The sequence below is a fragment of the Lissotriton helveticus genome, chromosome 1_1 (assembly GCF_964261635.1).
Source record: "Lissotriton helveticus chromosome 1_1, aLisHel1.1, whole genome shotgun sequence".
Taxonomy (NCBI): domain Eukaryota; kingdom Metazoa; phylum Chordata; class Amphibia; order Caudata; family Salamandridae; genus Lissotriton; species Lissotriton helveticus.
This window is the reverse complement of record NC_136057.1, coordinates 2,066,760,228-2,066,774,372: the sequence shown is the minus strand read 5'-3', so window position 1 is coordinate 2,066,774,372 and position 14,145 is coordinate 2,066,760,228. Positions and strand designations below refer to the sequence as shown.

Genomic DNA, 14,145 nt, shown 5'->3' with positions numbered 1-14,145 from the left:
GCTTTAAGTGGGATGAAAAAACAGGGGGTCTCTTAAAGGGGCGTGGCCAATGTAATTAAGGGTGTGGCTTAAAAACACATAAGCTAAAAATCTGTGCTTAGCATAGTGTGCCACCTGGCTTGTATTTTGCTGTTTCTGTCATTGCATCCAGATATATGATACAACAAGTAACGTTTATGTTTATGTTTATAGAATGTTTTATAGCGCGCTCTATTACTCACGAGTATCCTGGCGCGTGTGGGGACGTAAGATGAGCAGAGTAAGTGATTAATTGTTAGAATTAAAAAGGTGAGTTTTTAAAGCTTTTTTGAAGAGGTAGATGTCCTGAATAGCCCGGAGGTGAAGGGGGAGTGCATTCCAGGCCCTGGCTGCTGTAACAGAGATAGACTGGCCCCCCAGCCTAGCACGCTTAAATCGTGGTAGGACCAACCTACACTGGTTAGCTGATCTCAGGCAGCGATTGGGAACATACATAAAAACGTTTTCTTAAGTACAGTGGCCCTAGCTCGTGTGTCGCTCTAAAAGAGAGAACCAACTATTTAAATAGAATCCGCTGTGCCACCGGCAGCCAATGTAGACTGCGCAGATGAAGGCGGACGCTAGACCTCCTAGGGATATTAAACAGGAGTCTAGCTGCCGCATTCTGGACAAGCTGGAGTAGTTGAATCAAATAGGATGGAATGCCACTGAACAAGGCATTGGCATAATCGAGCCTAGATAAAATTAGGGAACGCGACACTGTCTCTTTAGCTTCCCTTGGCAGTAGTGGAAAAAATCTGCGCAAAGCTTTCAGAGTGCCAAAACAGACACCTGTAAGTTTCTTAATATCATCCTCAAATTTCAGATTTTCGCTGAACCAAACGCCCAGATTTTTTGCCGGACCACCCATGGATTTGGGGCAGGGAGCCTCTGGTGGCCATAAGAGATCTCCGAAGTTGCTGGGAAAAGTGCCATAGAAGAGGACTTCAGATTTTTCCTCATTGCACTTTAACTGTGCAAGCCAGTGAAAGACGGAAGAGAGACAAAGCTGGACAGCCGACGTATCCAGATTGTCACCTGGCCAGGTAAACAAGAGCTGGGTATCGTTGGTATAGGCAATTATTTTTGCCCCCAACTGCTCAGCTAGGTAGATCAAAGGGGTCAAGTAAACATTGAACAGCAGGGGGCTAAGTGTAGACCCCTGTGGTACCCCCGTAGAAAGTATCCTAGGCGAGGACGCATGAGGTGGCATCTAAACCTGCTGGGTCCTATTATTTAAAAATGACGTCAACCACTCTAAGGCCGAGCCAGTAATGCCAATAGCAGACAGCCTGGCGAGGAGAAGCTCATGGGGCACCGTGTCGAAGGCGGCAGAGAGATCCAACAAAATTAGGACCGCTCTACCGCCTCCGTCCAAGCATTCCCGAATACCCTCCGTCATCTCAACCAGGGTTGTTTCAGTGCTGTAGGCTGCCCGAAACCCAGATTGGGCCGGGTGCAAGGCATTAGAGGTCTCAACAAAATTATCCAAACTGGCGAAACGCCATCTTTTCGCAGACTTTAGCCAGCGTCGGCAGCAAAGATATGGGCCGGTAACTTGACGGGGTGGAAGGGTCCAACCCGGATTTCTTTAAAAGCGACAATAGTTTAGCCTGCTTCCAGCAGATCGGGACAGTCGCGGTTAAAAAAAGAGAGGTTGACAATCTGAGTGACCTCCCCACATATTGTCTCAGTCACTCCCCCCAGCACTCGCGCCGGACAAGGATCCGTAGGGGACCCCGACTTCATAGACTTTAGTACTGCCAAAATATCTGCTTCTGCAGAGGGGGCAAATCCCTCAAACTGGCACACAGCAGATGTAGACGTAGGCAAAGAAGGCAGCAGGGGTGAAGTATTTTGGTCATTTCAGGCAGTAAGTAGACCGTCCTGAATCTTCACAATTTTATCAATAAAAAAGGAGGATAGCTCCTCGCACCATTTTTCTGAAGAGGGCAAAAAAGGTTGTGCGGCACATGGCGATAGGAAACTCTTTACGATGGAAAAGATTTCTTTACTATTATTAGTAGCCTTTGCAATTCTACCTGCGTATTAACTGCCTTTTGCTGACCTAATCGCAGCATAATATTCTCTCTGGGCAGTTCGCAGAGCAGTTTTCGCATCAGGCTGGTAGCCCTGCCTCCATTGGCGTTCCAGTTTTTTGCAGCCTAATTTCATTTCCCGCAGAGTGTGCGAAAACCATGGCTTTGAGGGGGAAAAGCGCATTCTGCGGATAGATCCCTGATTCACAGATGCTTCCGACCCCTTCTCAACCCATGCGTTAAAGCTCATTACAGCCTCACCCACCTCAGAACCCAATAAAGGTCGGTCCCGGGAGAGTGTGTCGGCGAGAGTGGATAAATTAATCTTCTGGGGGTGGACATTGGGAAGAGAGTCCCTGGCCCCTATGGATTTTTCCAGAGACCAGGAGAACCTAATTAGCTCGTGGTCTGACCATGTCACACTCTCAGGGCGTGACATCGAGATGTTAAAGTTGGAGCAAACTAAATCGAGTAAATCCCCCCGACATGCGTTGGTGCCTCAACCCATTGCTTAAGTTGGGCGAGATTCAGAGCATCAACTAAACGGCGTGCCTCTGTTGAATCTGAGGCATCCGCATGGATGTTAAAGTCCCCTAGGAGAAGGAACTTCGAGAATCTCAGAGCCCGAGGCACAATTAACTCCTCCAGAGCATCAATAAACTGCCCTGTGTATCCAGGAGGCCGATAGACCAGTGTGCCTCCCAGCGTAAAGTGCGGAAAAGTGGAGCACCTCCCCATCACCCAAAACATCAGAGGGCTCATAAGAAAAGATCCATTTATCCCTATATATCACGGCAACACCGCCTCCTCTTCCTGAAAGGCGATCTGCCCTCGTGATTTTAAAGCCCCTAGGAATGGCAAGCTCCACCACCGGGGTGCAGGAATCATTAAGCCATGTCTCAGTGATGAAAAATAGATCCAACTGGTTATCTGCCAGGAGCTCAAAAACATCAGGGGCATGCTTAACCAGGGATCGGGCTTTATTAAGCCCTGCTGTGATAATGGTATGATTAATGTTTTCAGGGCCGGGGCTGATGGCAATGGGATGAAAACGAAAATTACAGACTGGGCATTTCCTGGAGGAACAATCAACCACCACCCATGGACATTCCATTTCGCACCTTGCTGTATTTAGTGTCAATAGTTCATTGCGGGCATACCTTCTCTTGGCAGCCTTCCGCTGCGGAGGTAACCGGGCAGGGGGTCTGGCACTAAGCACGTCCGGAGCATGGATGGGCACAGACGGGCCCTCCTTTGGTGCTCCTTCGGCGCGCCAGCAGCGCGCACACTGCGCGCGTCCGCTGCGCGCCCGACCTACCATTGCAATTTATGCCCCAAGACCCTCCCCCAGCTAGACCGCTGCCTACGGTCCGCCGGGATCTGGGCCTCACGCAAGATGGCGCCCTACCCTGCCCTCCACAACAAACGGCACACAAAAGCCGCGGTGGAACGGGGTGGGAGGAGCGGGCTAAAGGTGAGTAGATTACCCACAGAGCACGGGAGTTTAAAAAATTAATTATAAAAGGATTCAAGCAATTTCCAGCGAACACAGTAATTTTTTAAAAGATGATTAAAAAGGTTTCCAAACAGTTTAACAACACAGCTGATGGTATAAAGTTAAAGCAGAAGAGAAAACACTCGCAGTCTGCCCCATCTTACAAGCGGGTATCGAGGAGCTGCCACCACCTCGATTAGCCGCAACAAGTCAGGACTATTGGCTTTGTCAATGGCGTTTAGTTGCATAAGCTAATAAGCAGCAACTATGGCTTTTATATAATATTGAAAAGCTTCCACTTAAAGTCCTGGTGACACAACAACAATGTTGCTGCTCCTGAGTTTCACAAAGAGAAGAGCAATCCAGAGAGACAATGACTCTCTTTCAAGGATTTCCCTTCCCCTCCAAAGCTCACATGGCATGACGTCATGCCGTAACTTCTCCACTAGTGAGAAGCGAGCAGTGGGAAAACGTGCACATCAATGTGCATGCACTCACTACAGTCTGTAAAAAACAGACCGCCTGCGCCAGGGCACAATACAGCCCGATAGAGACCCGTTTCGAAGCCTCCATTAAAAAACTGCCGGTGCTCAGCACTGATGAGATCCAGTCATTTGAAGCCCTGCCCTTATCACATTCTGGGGGGAGCCAACCATTTTAAGTTAGGCCACTGTGCTCTGGTTGCTTTCTTAATGATAAAATACAGCAATAATCAGGGATCAGTGGGCCCCTCAGCCTCTAGTTCCCGGTTCCAATGCACCTACTGCACTAACATAACCTACACCCCTGTTTGCGAGTTAGATGACTGGTAAAGCATAAACAGCTTGTCTGCCATTCAAACTTCACTGTGCTGCCTATTGTAAAGGTGTCCTCCTGGTTGCCCAACATTTTTCCGCAGTAATGGCTCCTGCATTCATGGAGAGAGCCTTATTGGGGGGAAAAGGGTGGTGGCAGGTTCACTGTACCATGCTGTCAAAGAGGACCTCACTTTGTGATTCATGCCATACTGTCAGGATTTTGTGCTCATACTTTGGATTACGAAGACGTTCACTATATATTGAATATTGAGAGTGTTCCCTGCATTAATTGATTGACATATTCATCCATGTAATGTAATGTACAAATTACTTTTAAAGCGCAGCTAACACCTAACGGTTTCTTGGCGCTCGAGCAGCAGGGAGAGAACAGTTCGCGAGACACGAGGCGTTAGCGGTAAACACTACAGAACAAGTGAGTCTTGAGAAGGGACCTAAAATGAGCATAGGAAGAAACAGATCTGATACTTAAAGGGAGTGAGTTCCAAAAGAAAGGAGCAAGAAATGAAAATCTTAATCCTCCATCTTTCTTGGGTTTAAAAGCCGGGACCTTGAGTAGGGCCAGGTAGGAGGAACGAAGGTTACGAGAGGGAACATAAGGGTGTAATAGTGAAGAAATGAAAGAAGGACTCATACCGGCGAGAGACTTAAAAGTGGTGCAGCCTAACTTGAATTTGCACCGCTCGGACACGGGGAGCCAGTGAAGGGACTTTAACAGGGGACTAACGTGTTGGTGCCTAGGTTGGTGGTGGATGAGGAGTGCAGCCTGGTTTTGAACAAGCTGCAACCTTTTCAATAAATAGTCCGGGATACCTGCATAAAGAGAATTGGCATAGTCAATCCTCGAGATGACTAGAGCCAACAGGACTAGGGTGAGGGCCTCAGTGGTCAAAAAACGGGCAATTTTCCGGACTTTACGGAGCTGAAAGAAACAAGACGAAACTACAGCATTGATCTGAGGCTTCATCTTAAGATCATTGCTGATGATGACTCCCAGACTTTTGGCTGAGTCGACTGGGTTAGGGGGGAGACCCAAGCTCACAGGCCAAAAGGTGGATTTCCATGGGTTGGCCGCCCCCCGACAAGAACCAATTCTGTCTTGTCGGGGTTGAGCTTGAGGTGATTAGCCCCCATCCAGTCGCTGATGTGACAAAGGGTGGACTGGAAATCAAGAATGGACTCCGCCGAGCCATCAATATTAAAAATCAGCTGGATGTCATCCGCCTAATTAAACGCGGTGACATGATTGCCTCGCAAGGACCGGATAAGGGGGGTCAAGTATAAATTAAAAAGAAGAGGGGATAAGGAGGAACCCTGCGGGACGCCACATGTTAAGCTGACCCTGTCAGCAGTAAACTGAGAGAGCCGGACCGCCTGATGGCGGTTAGTCAAAAAGGAGCGAACCCAATCCAGAGCGGTGCCCCGGATGCCAGCCTCCCTGACACGGCCGATCAAAATAACATGGTCGACCGTGTCAAAGGCGGCCGACAAATCCAGGAGCACCAGAGCCTGGCTGGTGTTAGAGTCCACCCCTCTCCGCAGTTCCTCCATAATTGACAATATGACCGACTCCGTAGAGTGGGCAGGCCGAAAACCGGCCTGTTGGGAGTCAAGATATTGGGAGTGTTCAATAAATGAGCTCAAAATGTTGGTAGCATGAGACTCAAGAATTTTACTGAGGTAAGGGAGAAGGGAAATGGGGCGAAAGTTAGTCATGACCGCAGGGTCCGCTGTGGGTTTTTTCAAAATGGGCACAACCTCAGCAACCTTGAAAGAACAGGGGACCAGACCAGAGGACAAGGGCGTGTTCAGAAGTCCCAAGGGGGGAAGCGGGCAAGCTGTAAAAGCCTCGCGAAGGGAGGACAACAGTCAGTAGGGGACCCAGAGGTGACCTTACTTAAAAAGCCTAAAAATTCCTCCTCCAAGATTGGTGGGATCTGAGTAAGTTGCTGCGGATTAGGGGATAACAAGGAAAGGTCTGGCCTAAGGGGGAGAGGCAGGCCAACAGGAGAGATGCTCTTTTTAATATCAACAATCTTGTCCGCAAAAAACTGATTAAGGGAGTCACAAAGCGCTTGGGAAGGGAGAGGTCTAATAGTGACCCTGTCAGGATGTGACAGCTCCTCCACAATGGAGAAGATGTCTTTGGTTTTGGTGGTTGAGTTGACAATTTTTTGTGAAAAATAAAAAGTCTTAGCAGATAGAATCGCTGTTTTATATTCTTTAAGCAGAGACATATATCGCAATTTAGTGTCCGCGGCATAGCCTCGCCGCCAACGACGCTCGGCCTGCCTGAGCTCAAGCTTTGAGGTTTTGAGATCTTCAATAAACCACTTTTGAGAGTCATGAAGACGCTTACGCTTAGTGTACTTAAATGGGGCAGCAGCATTACTGGCTGATTCAAGCCAAAGCGTAAGAGCTGAGGCTTGGGTGTCAATGGAATTAGCTGCAAGGGGAGGGGAAGTTTTAAGTAAGTCAACAAATTTACCAAGGTCAGCCCTGTTCCAATTTCGGGCTCGAAAGTTACTCTCCAGGGCTCTACTAGGACAGGGAGTAGTAGTGAGGGAGAAGGAAATTATAAAATGGTCTGACCATAGGCAAGGGGAAATAAGGGGAACAGAGATCTCTACATTAGATGTCCATACCTGGTCCAAGATGTGACCCTTAATATGGGTCGGAACATTTATATGTTGGCGACAGTTCAAACCGGATAGAAGATCCCTAAAAACATAGTGGAAGAGGCACTCTCCTTCTCATCAGAAGGCCAATAATTAAAATATCCTAGAATTAAAATATTAGAGTTATTAATAATTAATTGAGAAAGCATATTGCCAAACTGCGGTGAAAAGTTGGGCATAGGTTGAGGGGGGCGGTATGCTAATACGCAGATAAGGGGTGTGGCTGAAGATTCCAACCTTAACACCAGGTGATCAACCAGGGGAATACGGGCCGTAGTTAGACTAGAGAATCTGATAGAAGATGTGATAATGGCTGCTACTCCACCAACTGGCCTGCCGGAGGCTCGATCCGCTTGCAGGATATAATAACCAGGGGGGATAGCCGCGAGAATGTCTGGGGAAGACTCAGCGTTAAGCCAGGTCTCGGTCAGCAACAGTAAGTCGGGTTTCACAGAGTCTAAATAATTAAATATTTCCAACTGATGTCTTACCAGTGAGCGAGTGTTGAAGTAGCTCACTGTAAGCTTCGGTAATGAGGGCTCTTTGCTAGAGAGGGAGGTTTTAATACCTGAAAAAAGGGGTAAGGAAGGGGAAGCTACAGAGACTTGTGTTAGAGGCGAGCTGATCTCAGGGAACGAGTCCCTTGGTCAAAATATCCCCAGTGACTCAAGTTTAAGCCGAGTAATAGGCACAAGTGGCCAATGAGCATGTAAGTGAGTAAGGTAAGAGGGAGAGTATCCAGAGCAACGGACAGGGGAACTTGCCCCTTGTCCCGGCCGGCTGCGGACGGGTGCAGACAGCTTACCTTAGGTGCACCTTCGGCGCGCCATCGTCGCACCCGCTGCGCTTGTCCGCTGCGCTTCCGGGGGACCATTGCAATTTGAAGCTAAACCCCACCCCCAGCTAGACCGCAACGCGCGTCACCGCCGGTAGCCAGGAGCCAGGTCCTCACCTAAGATGGCGCCTGCCCTCCACAACAATCGGCACGTCAGCCGTGATGGACCGGGGCAGGGAGGCACACCCCACCTAGGAAACGAGTATCAAATCACCCGCTGTCTGGCCCAAATAAAATCAGGTAGGAGAGAGGAGGGAATAAACAATTTTAAAAAGGTCGCGCAGCAAGGCTGTTTTAAAAATTACTAACACGGCGAAATGGTAAACGGGTGACAGAAGAGCTACACGCAGTGTCGGTAGCGCGCAGTCTGCCCCTAGCGCTCAACGGACCTTCAGTAGTGCTGCCACCACACCTACTAGCACCGCAAGTCGTACAGTTCGATTTCTTTTGGGGGTTTTGTTGCATTCCCTCCCATATCATTTTGGTCCTGAGGATGGTCTCGCGGATTTATACATTGGAGACCAAAATGTCAACGTCAAGACAACCTCTCTTTTCACAATCATAGTTTGTTCAGCTAGGCACTGTTCATTCTTCAGAGAAGACGGACATTACACAACTATGAGCGCGGACTCTACTTACATCGACACGTGATTGTGAAGCTCTTTGCTTTACTGGACTGTGAAGGTACATTGCTGATGTATGTTTGATATTGTTTGTTTTGCACCCCTTGTCTTCACGTATTGAGAAAAGATTGGTGTTTTTTATTACCCAATCATTGTATACGTCCGCTTCTTTAGATCTGATTTATTTCTAAATATTCATATTAACGTGAATAATCAGTTTGATTCTTTTTGGCACTAATTGGCCAAACAACTAATTCTGTAAGTTTTAAAAATATTTTTTCGTTTGAATGATTCCCTTGCTAGCCATTTACCTTTACTATAACCAACACCCAAGTTCACAAGGGGTTACTGGATTACCCATTTTCTTGATTCCTGTGAAAGAGGACCTGTCTTCACGTATGTCGTTCTTGAAGACAAACGCCCAAAAGTGGGGAGGGTGATTTATCACAGGAATAACAAACTAATCTTGCGCGTACCCTAGGCGTTTTTTCACAGTTCCTTGGAGACAAGTGAAGTGCTTTTCTGTTCGGGACATACATGGTTTACCTGGTGAATGAGCCAGAAAGGATGCCAGTGGTAATGGGGTTCGAGGAATTGCCCATACTTAGGAACCCCGTGACACCATTTTCAGCGGCTTTTGGTGTGTCAAAATGAAGATTCCAGGGAGGAAGCCTGCGGTGGCTGCACCATCAGAAAATTTTGGGCTCTAATTGAGGCCCTAAAGCAATGGTAACTTTGTTACACTGGGCGATACAAGAGTAGGTACGTTACTAAAAATTGATGGATTTTGTGTTGAGGTGAGGAACCGTCAATTTCCAGACCAAGCTGAGCTTGCTCGAGTTGTGCTGAAGTGAGGAGTTGTTACTATGGGACACAGCTGAGACAAGCTCCTATGGCAGCGCTGAGACAAGGATCACCCAACTGTTGCATTTTGAGTATCTGAAGTCCCATCCATCCAAGGGGAGGATACACAGTTCTTCAGGGATGTTAGTGTATGATGGACTCATAGGCTTCTCCCACACCTGCCACCGCTACCTTACAGGAGGTGTAGAAAGTTAAACCAGTGTTTACAGGGGATGACACTAATCCCAGGGACAGGCTGGTCTATAGGACACTGGGAAAGTTTGGACAGGCTGGTCTATAGGACACTGGGAAAGTTTGGGAGTATGGGCACCCACTTCAGAGGTGTTTGAAAGGATGGGGGTGGGACTGGGGAATAATGGGGATGGGGAAAGCAGGAGGATGGATGTGCTACTCTTTTTCACTTCTGTGTCTCACAGTGCCCTGCCTCAGCAAGTTGTGTAGGAGGCATTTGAGTGGCAGGAATACCCTTGCCGAGTGTTGAGAAGAGGGAGGAAAGAACATTGTAGGGCCAGCGGGGTGAAGTTTAGATGAAGCATGGGACGGCCAGGGTGTGGTGTTGTTAGGTTAAGGTAGAATGGTGCAATAAGAGGAACAAGAGCAATGTGAATGAAACCAAAACATTTTCAGATCTGGGATTTGCTTTACTTGTCATTAAGTAAACCACTTTTTTATCTAGTAGATATTGTCCTTTTCTACAATTCATTCTAGTAAGCGTTTTCAGAAAATAATTGCCCAAAAATCAAATGAAACTGCATTTTTATTTAAGAGGCACTCTTGAAAGAAAATCCAAAAAGCCACTCAAAAAATTGGTGTAACTGCTCAAGTTGAATGATGCGTGTTTTGTTCTAAAGATAAAAAAAACAACATTAAAATTGAGGAAAAAGATACCACGTAAGTTCAAGTTTAATTTACGTTTATTTGGACCATTGGTCCTCAAATATTACATATATTAAAATACATCTAAAATTGTATAATCTTAAATACACTAAACACATCTTAAAAAACAATACAATTAATACACCCTCCATTAGTTAATTAAATCTGGGTGACTTAAAAACTCATTTAAAACCATTAAGAAGAAGTGCCTTCACTCTTTGCATGAACTTCCCAATAGCAACGGCAATATCTAAGTGGCTCATTTCAGTCACCAAAATTACAGTCTGGGCCCTAGACTTAATCTCATATTTGCTATAAATCGGTCTTAAAAACATGATTCGAATAGCAAGAAACTTCTGCCAATCTATTAAAATATGTAGCAAATCACATGAAGTGCCCAAAGTGCAAATACATATTCCCATTATCAATCACTTAGCTTTTTGCCGCACTATTTACATAACACGGGTTTACCCCAATTATTGCTCTTAGAACCTCTCTTTGCAATCAACAATCGGGTAGCCTGTCAACGTAGGGAAAGCATTGTTCATTTTTCCATGCCACAGTCAGTCAGTCAGTCAATTATCTTTATTCGATTATTAAAAATCATAAAAGAACGAGCATTAATACATAGCAAGATTTCATCAGAACACAAATTAATACAATCAGTATTTAAAAACTCTAAAATCACAATGTACAAAATGAGTTATACAAAAATGTTAAGAATGTTAAAATCAGTGAGATAAAAAAGGGTAATCAATATTCAGGAATAAGGTGCCTAGTTCTTGTGCGGTGCTTATTTATGCGTGCTCCTGCAACTAAAAAACTAGCAACATGAAAGGCTACTCTTACATTAGGAAGGAGTTGCAGGAACATCAAAGCTGGTTTTACCTGAGTAAAACCCAGATTGCACAAAATTGGAAGCAAATATCTTTTTCTAATCTCAGTATAATGGCCGCAGAACATGGTAAGGTGAATCGTGTCCTGGCCGGAAAAGTGATCACAATCACATGGTTCAGCATTATCGGGTCTATTCCATACTTTAAAATTGCCCAGAATGAAGTGAATCAAATCAAAACGGAATCTCGTTAGAAGGAAACGATGGTATGGTTTAGTTACCAGGAAAAGGTATGGTTCCATTCCTGGGACAGATGTCAACAAACAGTGTTTCCTAACCATGGGTTTATTTAGCTCTATAGCTTCCCTCTCCATAACATATACATTTGTCAGGGTATTTTTTACTATTTTTAGATCTTCCTGCTTTATCAGATCTGGAGATGAGAAAAGCTCAGGTCGGCCGGCCAAAATTAGCTGCGTTTTTACATATTTTACCCACGGAATGTTTTGGGCTCTATCCAGGGCTAGACAATCTTTTAAGATGATATGATTTAATGTAAGCTCCTGGTTAAGCCAAATTTTCATCCATCCAATAACTGGGGCTAGTTTTAAAATGTCAGTTATGTAGCCCAATCCTAGCTCTGTATGTATTGCATAGGTGGAAGTCGATTGGGGGACAGAAAGCAGGGTTCTCCGAAATTTGTTTTCTACTTTCTGGATTTTGTCATGATTAGTATACCCCCAAATAACAGAACCGTATTGGGCAACAGACAAACATTTTGCTTTATAGACCTTTATAATGCTTTCCATGGGACGGGCTCCAAGTTTTTTAGCCAACCCAGCTGCCACTCTTGCCACAGCGTTGCTTTTGACGGAATGCTGGGGGCCCCACGTGCCCTTTTCATCGAAGGTCACCCCTAAATATGGAAAAGATGGAACTCTCCTGACCTCTTTCCCAGCACAAAAAAATGTTTTCGACTTTCTTTTCCTGCCTGCAGCTCCTGCAATCATCACGTGAGATTTCTCTCTGTTGGTTTTCATGTCCAACAAGGACATGAAATCCCCAAAAGATGAAAGGAGTTTATTAAGTGCCACTCCAGAGCGTGCCAAGAGGACTGCATCGTCCGCGTACAGGAGGACAGGTATCTTTGTCTCACCTGCACGCGGGATGTCGGTGTGGGATGCTGCCAAGACTGCCTCGAGATCGTTTATATAAAGAGTAAAGAGGAGGGGGGCAAGGATACACCCTTGCCTAACCCCCCTCTCTGACTTAAAGTGGCAAGTGCATTCCCTTCCCTAGTCACTCTGACCGAGGTCATGAGGTCCCTATGTAACTCGGCCAGGTATCCAACCAAAGGGGGGTCAATGCCCATGGTCAAAAGGGCCCTCCACAGCTTAGCCCTGTTAACCAACATAAGGTGTACTGAGGTTTTATTTGCAATGCAGAACGCTTTGAAGAATATTCATTTTTATCTAGTAGTCAGTACAGGGATTTGAGGGTAAGTTTGACATGGTAATGGACACTAAGAGCTTTGCCTACCCACAGCATTCTGATTCTTTGGACATTCTTGAGTCGGCTCTATAAAGAGTATTTGGCAAGGCCAAAATCTTACTTTTTAATACACATACATCACCCCTAGTTCAGGCATTGCACAGCCCAGGGCGCAGGGTGCAGTGTATTTAAAACATTGGACATTTTTACTTTTAAGTTTTAATAGTAATGGTAGTGAAGAACTCTTAACTTTGTCTTTTACTACTGCAAGCTCTACCTCTACCACAGGATACTATTGGAGTTCCCTTATTACATTTAATAGGTGATAACTTTCCATTGGGAGCAGGTAGACAGCTCCAGTTTAGTACTAAAGGCTTGTAATTAAAAGCCCTCTTTTTCGGCATTCAGACCTCGTGAATGGTGAGAACAGGCTTATCAAAGCCTAGGGAACTTTTCCCGCCACAAGTCTGCGGTCAACTACAAGGACCGTTAACCTTCTTGCTGTCGGTCCTAACTTGTAAAATTACAGGGATTCTTCGGGAATTTCACATTTAGAGCGTTACCAAGCCAAGTGCACCTTTGCTGTCATCATATCGTGAAGGATAGAAATTCAGTTTCTGTTCTGACCGCGAGCGGATACAGGTTGGCATTGGATTTCTTCTCACGTCTTCACCGTAACAATATCTCTACGGGCGCCCGCCTGCTTTTGTGGTCTAAACTTAACATTCTGGCTTCTGCTGATAGATTAAGGTCTTCCTTGGACACTTACTCACTTCTTTATCATAGCAATATCTCTACAGGCACCCGCCTACCTTCGTGGTCGAAATTTTATAACTACAACCTAGGAATCTGGTTCTATTTGACTGATTAAGATTTTAAGTTCAGGACCGTACATGTGCCCTTTCAATTAGTAAGAAGATACTGACAGCTTCAGGCTCCGTACAGAACGGTGCCATATTAATACTAAGCCCTGATGAAGTTCTCTGAAGGAGAACGAAGCGCGTTGACTGGAATTTAAAGCGTTTTTGGGATATTTAATATAAAATAAAGGAATTTATATAACATTACTTTATGATCCCTTGGACTTCATTTCTCCGCGCACGCCCACCCAATTGCAATTTGAAGGAACTGGAACACAGTGGCGCCAATAGACAGTTGATGCCAGGGCTGTTTGCGTCGGATCATTGGATATCAGAACTGGCATGAGGTGCAGAACTGTATAGTCAACCGTCTTTTCGTTCTGTAAATACCCTTTTCAATTGTAAGTCAGATAACAATTCTGAAAAAGCCACTTGTAGAAAGTATGCATTTTCTTGTCCCAACCATTTGCTGGTGCCTCTTTCCTGGGTCACATGAATAGGTGTAGTTGGCAGTTGGTCTTTGTGTATTGCTCCCAGAATGTGCGACGCAAGGAAGCTAGGTATTGGCAGAATGGGCCATTCTGAGTTAATGAGGGGGAGGAGCTATCTCCTACCACACTCACACATCACAAAGGCCCTACCCAAGCACTTTCACAAAGGGGTTTGACACTGCCAGAGCAAGCAGGGAGGCAGGGAATTCCAAGCACCTCTTGGTG

General features: G+C 45.8%; 1 protein-coding gene across 1 annotated transcript in view; it reads left to right on the top strand.

Moving 5' to 3' along the window:
• The window catches only part of AK5 (adenylate kinase 5), a 2,677,990-nt gene that overhangs the window by 390,908 nt on the left and 2,272,937 nt on the right, over positions 1-14,145 (top strand). The window lies entirely within an intron of this gene.